The following is a 7,342-nucleotide window of genomic DNA, read 5'->3' as shown; positions in this document are numbered from 1 at the left end:
CAAGTGATGAGTGAGAATCAAGCTGGAAATTCTAAATAGGATAACTCCATTATTGTAAAGTTGTCACCAAACAGTTCCACTTTTTGAAGTTTTAGTAGGTATGAGGACTGGTAGAAAGCCTAAGCAAAAGAAAGTATGGGATAACAAGTAAATAGTTGAAGGGAGGATGGAAAGGGGCAGCAAGCACTACTGACCAAAGACTGCTTCTTGATTTTTTCTTTGTGAAACAGTGTCTCTGCCTTAGAATGCTTTTTTTTTTTTTTAAACTGGCTTTTTTTTTTTTTTTAATTTTTAGTTTTTTTCTTAACATATAATGTATTATTAGCCTCAGGAGTACAGGTCTATGAATTGTCAGGCTTACACACTTCATAACACTCACCATAGCACATACCTTCCCAATGTCCATAACTCAACCACCCTCTTCCTACACCTCATCCCCCAGCAACCTTCAGTTTCTTTGTGAGATTAAGAGTCTCTTATGGTTTGTCTCCCTCCTGATCCCATCTTGTTTCATTTATTCCTTTCTTACCCCCCAAACCTCCCACGTTGCCTCTCAACTTCCTCATATCGGAGAGATCATATGATAATTGTCTTTCTCTGACTTATTTTGCTCAGTATAATACCCTCCAGTTCCATCCACATCATCACAAATGACAAGATTTCATTTCTTTTGATGGCTGCATAGTATTCCATTATATATGTATCTCCATTATATATATATATAATATATATTTATCCATTATATATATATTATATATATTCCATCCACATCATCACAAATGACAAGATTTCATTTCTTTTGATGGCTGCATAGTATTCCATTATATATATATAATATATATTCCATTATATATATATATCCATATATATATAGCATTCCATTATATATATATAATATATATTCCATTATATATATATAATATATATATAATATATCTATATCTTTATCCATTCATCTGTTGATGGACATCTAGATTCTTTCCATAGTTTGGCTATTGTGGACATCGTGCACCCAAATTGGCTTTTGGTTTTAAACTTAGTGTGTAAATTTCTTCTCCTCCTCCTTCTCCTTCTCTTCCTCCGCCACCTTTCTTCTTTCTTCTTATCTTTTTTTTAAGTATTTTTTTTCTTAAGATTTTATTTTTTTATTTGACAGGTCACAAGTAGGCAGAGAGGCAGGCAGTGAGAGAGAGGAAGGGAAGCAGCCCCCCTGCTGAGCAGAGAGCCCGTTGCAGGGCTCGATCCCAGGACCCTGAGATCATGACCTGAGCCGAAGGTAGAGGCTTAACCCACTGAGCCACACAGGCACCCCTCTTGTCTTTTTTTGAGGAGTTACTTATTTAAGAGTGAGTGTGACTGGTGGGGGAGGGGCAGAAGGAGAGTGAGAAGCAGTATCTGACTCCCTGCTGAGAGCAGAACCCCCCCACACTGAGATCACAACTTGAGCCGAAATCAAGAGTTAGACACTTAACTGACTGAGCTCCCCCAGGCACCCATAGTGTGTAAACTTCTAAAAAATATATGCAAAATGTGGCTTTTTTTTTTTTTTTTTAAACTAAGTCTCACCCTGGCATTTCCTAAGTGGAGATGAAGTGTTAACTGATAATGGCATTAAGTTTTTCTCTCACAGTAAAATAAGGTACAGCATCTATGGCCTTGGAAAAGAAAAGGAGCCATTAATCTAGATGACAAATCAGTCAAGAAGTAAACAGCATGAAGGAGAATCATTGGGAAAAAATTAGCTTTGCCTCTTTTCAGAATCGCAGGTTTGTGTGAGACAAATGTTACTAAATAAAAGATGTTCTGTAGTGTAAGAGGTGCTTTGGCATGCGACACTGACCCATACATAGTTATTAGATGGCAACTAGCCAGCATCACAAATGTGGAATTTTGCCTGCCTGTGCCTCACACACACACGATAGGGAGTGTTTTGCATGGTATACCCTTAGGCCTTCCCGTAATTATGTACATTTTATACAACAAAATTCAGGATCTTTTAGAACCATGAATATTGAAAGGTAAGCATGAATTTGTCTAAGACTGATATTCTACAAACTAGTTTCTTTCAATATTTATTCATTTATTAGAGAGTGAGCCAAGGGGGGAGGGGCAGAGAGAAAGAGAATCTCCAGTAGACTCCCCACTGAGTGCAGAGACCCAGACTGCCTGATGTCATGACCCTGAGATCATGACCTGAGTTGAAAGCAAGAGTCTGACCCTTAACCAACTAGCCATCCAGGCACCCCACAAGTTAGTTAACTTCAACAATCTCTTGTTGGTTGGTTTCCCCACTCCCCAGTCCCTTATAATCTTTATTCTCTTGTCTGATATATGTTTGCCTTTTTAGATTTTATATATAAGCGAGGACAAACAGCATTTGTCTGACATGAGCTCTGGGTCCACCCGTGTTGAAATCGGCGAGATTTCCTTTTTTTTCATGGCTGAATAATATTGCATTTGTACCTACATGCAATAACTTCTTTATCCATTCATCCATCAATGGACACTTAAAGTGTTGTGATATTTTGGCTATTTTGAAAAATGCTGCCATAAACATGGAAGTGCAGGTATTTATTGGAAATGATTTCTTTTCCTTTGGATATATACCCTGATTTGGGATTGTTGGGTCATATGGCAAATCTGATCTTAGTTTTGAGGAACCTCCATATTGTTTTGATTACCATAGCTTTCATAGTATAGCTTGGAATCCTGAAGTGTGAATAGCTTTGGCTGTTCAGAATCCTTTATGGTTCCACACATATTGTAAGATTCTATTTTGGCGAAAAATGCCATTGGAATTCTAATAAGGATTTCATTGAATCTATGGATGGGTTTGGATAGCATGGACATTTTGAGAATACTCATTCTTATTTATGAGCACAGGATATCTTTACACTTCTATCTTAAGTTTCTATCATCACGGTCTTACAGTTTTTATTGTATAAATTTTATATTTCCTTAGGTAGATTTACTACTAAATATGTTACTGTTTTTGATGCTATTGCAAATGGCATTGTTGTATTTATTTTGCAGGTATTTAATTGTTAGTGTGTAGAAAAACACCTGATATGTGTATGGGGATTTTATATCCTGTAATTCTACTGAGTGTATGGCGTCCAGCAGTTTTTTGGTTGAGTCTTAAGGATTTACTATATAAGGTGATAGTATCTGAGAATACTGAAAATTTTACTTTTTCAATTTGGATGACCTTTGTTTGTCTTGCCTCATGGTTCCAGCTATGGTTTCTAGTACTATTTTGAAAAAGTGAGAGTGGGCCCTCTTGTCTTTTCCCTGATCAAATTTCAAATTTTGATCAGGGAAATTCAAAAGTTTTGAATTTTTAGACATTGAATATAAAGTTAGCTGTGGGCTAGTTATATATGGCCTTAATTATGCTGAAGTGTGGTCTTAATTATGCCCAGTATAAAATTGGAGATTTTAACCATAAAAAAGGACTGTATATTTTATCAAATTCATTTTCTATTTATATGGAGATAGTCATGATTTTCATCATTCTTAGTATCATGTATCACATTTATTGATTTGCATATATTGAACCATCCTTGTATCTCAGGGATAGCAGGTAGGAAACTTTTAGAAAAATACTTAATTTAGTGGCACGAACTTCTAAAACTCAGAATAAAATATGGAAATCAAGATTTTTGTGCTTCTCGGTGAGTTTGATGGACATAGGTAATGTATATCATTTTAAATGGACTCTTAATGTACCTGAACTACCCCCCACCTCCGGTTGCTTCTCACCTCGATGAAAAAAATTGCTAAACATCTAGAATGCTCACTGAGGCTGAGTTTAGATGCAGTCCTGAATTCTTAACACAGTTCTTTAGGCAACCATTATCCATCAGGTAAAGTAGGCAAGTGATGGGATGCCTGTATACCATGCTGAATGTTGCCTGAAAATGACTTTGGAATAATACATTTTTGCTTTTGCTTTCCAACTTGAATGACTGGATGACCTATCTATGTGGCTACAGAAGCTAGGTAACTACTTGATTTTTCTTATTAATGGAACCAAGAATCCACCCCCATTTCATGGACCTTGAAGAATTTGCGAATCATGCATCACTGCACTAATTATAAGGGAGAAGTACAATTCCAAGACAAACATTTGAACTAGAAGTTTCAGATGAAGAGAACCAAGTCCTGACTTCTTAGGAACTTAGGGCTCTTCTGCAGTTCCTAATTACAAGAACATTTCTTATAAATAAAAGGATGTAGTAGACAAAGTCTGTCCTTGGAACACAGTGGCCAACTACGTATAAGGAAAGGAATTCTTTCTGCGGTTACGATAAAATATTGGCTTACTTTTATAGGTGATCCCTTACTTCTGTGATATTGCATGAACAAGTGCACAACTTCCCTCCCCACCCCCACACTTAAATGCCACGTAGACTACTAACAACTTTCTAAAGTTGTATTTTTATAGTTGTATTTTTTTCGAAACATACCTTAGCTTCTGTTCTACTCAATTGCTATGCTATTTTGTTTCCACCGCAGTATGTTCTTAAATCTCTGGGAATGTGGAAGAGAATTCTGTGCTGTCTGTGAACGCGAATGGACTTCGCTTCCCTCTTTGAAGAACAGAGGAATAGGCAGTGAGCTATAATTAATGAACATTACAAAGGAAACAGTTAATTTACTTTCAGGACAGTATCTCCCCTTAAAAATAAGTTTACTCAGTGGGACTTTTTTGATCATGATTAAATTAGGAAACCCTACATAGATCCCTAAAGAAGAAACACGCAATAATTTGTCAAAAGCTAGAATTTTACATGTTTACTCAAGTGGCTTTTTAAGAGACTGTAGTTTCATTTGGAGAATTTGTGAAGGAAATTACAGGGATTTCTAAATGATACTGTTTACAGGAATGAAATGTCATGCAGGGCCATTTCCTAGTACATTAAGTTGAACCAAAGGACAATTTAAATTTTCCAAATGATACTACTTAGGGATTTACTAACTCTGCTCTTTGAATTGGAATGTGAATGTCCTGTGGCAAATTGCTGGCTGCTAGTCTTTTTGATAGGACACTTAATTATATGGTTCATGTCTTTTAAGATTCAATTTCCATAATCAACTCAATGAATATTTCCCCCAGTATAGTCTTCATGTAAAAAGTGTGTAAGAATTCTATTTCTTTTCTTTTTTTTTAAATTTTTTATTGGCTAATGATAGTTCCCTACATGACAGTTTATTGGGGGCAGAAGGAATAGAAGGAGTTTCAGTGGGTAAGATGGGATAGGCCAATCATTAAATTCTAAGGAAAGACCAGTGGTGGTGTGCGATGGTAATGCTCATATGGCATATTTAAGAGTAAATATGTTCATATAAGATACTGTCCAGTAATCTTTATAGGACTTAAAGGTTTCAATTTAAACTTACTTCACTCCTCAAAGAGAATGCCAGAGTAACTGACCTCTTCAAATTAGTATAATTGTAACTTCATATTAATCGAGCAGTTACTCTCTCAACACTGAACATTTAGATTTCTGTTAGCAGATAGACTTGAAAAATACAGTGATTAAGAGAAGTTGTAATTTCAGGAATTTGAACTGAGGAATTCTATGCTTGTTTTTCTGTGGTGTTTAGCTGCTTTTGACCTAAAAATGGTTATATCTAAGTGAAATTGAAGTATTCTACTTTTCTTAAAAATTGACTTAGGTTTTGACAAATTTCTTAGGACTCTTGACACTTGTAGCTATTGATGCTTGACTTCTGGGGGTGAAGGGAACATTGATAAGAGGAAAGAGGAACAAAGTGAAATTAGAAGTTGCTGTTTACTGGATTGCTTTTTTCTTTGCTTCATAAGGAAGGCCTAGCCCAATGGTGTGACTATCACAGGTTGTTAATACATTTCTTCAAAGCACTAAAGACTAAATGATAATAATCTGAGACTTGGTTCTAACAAGCTGGTACTCTGTTATCTTCACTTTCTGTACATCCCCAGTGGGCATCATAATACCCTCTTCTAGCTCCTTATATTTTTGAACTCCCAATGAAACCACATAAGAATCTTTAGTAACATAATTTAATTGTACTAGACAAATGGAAGTCTGGTATCCTTTTCATTACATGTTTTGTTAGATAAGAATCCTAACATCTGACTCAGAATAAACCCAAAACCTTTAGTAACTCATACTACCTCATTATTTCTTCTAAAAAAATTCAAAGAGAAAGCTTTTTTTAAGAGGAAGGGGACAGTTATTGAATTAATGCCTATGTGCGCATGCGTGTGTGTTTTCCCTGCCAAAATTCACATTGGAGTAATTTGGTTACTTGGTCAATTTGTCTCTCTATATAATACATATATAATATACATAACATATTTAATATATTTGATAAATGCAATATTTATACATTTAATATACATTTATATAAATGATATATATAAAAATTAATATATATTTATAAGCAATCTTTTTCAATGATCATTTCTCACTTTTGAGTTTGAAATATTCAAAACAAAGCTTCAATTTATGATCTAGTGATTCATTCAGTCCATTCTTGCTTTTTGGTTTTAATCAAAAGAAAATGTACTACAATCAATACTTGTAAATTAAATCACATACTAGCCTAGGTTATTAAGGCCATGGAAGGATGGAACACAGTCCTGGTGAATCAATTCCATTATAAAAATCTTGACAATTCCCTCATGGTCCTGATCCCAGATTGTATACTCCTTTCTATTCTTGAAGCAGATCCAAACTGAAGTTCAAACTTTATTACCTAAACCTATTGATGATGATTTTCTGTACGGGAAGGAAGAAAGGAGGGGAAGCAAGAGCAACAGGTAGAAAGCCTTTTGTCTGTCCTTTTATTCTGTTCGTATCCTCTATTTGTTTTGTTTCTTGTGTCTACTCTGACAAATTTCTGAAAAATCACTTTCCCTGAAATACTGAGGAGCAGGGTGGGTGCGAGAGTCAGTTGGTTGGGAGGTCTTGAGTTTCTAATTTTTAAGACACTAGACCTTGGTGAACTGCCACCTTTCCCAACTATTGAAAAAGCCATGGAAGAATGTTTTATTGTCCTAGGTTACAAATTGTAACAGGGAAGTTGTTTTGTCCTCAAATTTTAGGAGAGAGAATAAGGTTAGAATAATAGGCAAGTTAAGTAGGGATGTTGCATTATTCTTATAGACCCTGAAAAGCACATTTATAAAAATGTCTGATAATCTATGTTAGAATTCTGAATTAACTTTGAATTTGCTTTCCTTATTTTTAAATTTTATTCCTAAATGTTTGTGTGTGTTTCTTTTTTCTTTATTTTATGTGATGGATGACACGTGTATCTGTTAAGTTTCTGGAACTTTTAATAATGGTAT

The sequence above is a fragment of the Lontra canadensis genome, unplaced genomic scaffold (assembly GCF_010015895.1).
Source record: "Lontra canadensis isolate GAN:19392208 unplaced genomic scaffold, GSC_riverotter_1.0 scaffold2, whole genome shotgun sequence".
Taxonomy (NCBI): Eukaryota; Metazoa; Chordata; class Mammalia; order Carnivora; family Mustelidae; genus Lontra; species Lontra canadensis.
The sequence above is the reverse complement of the archived record's forward strand: the minus strand, read 5'-3'. Positions refer to the sequence as shown.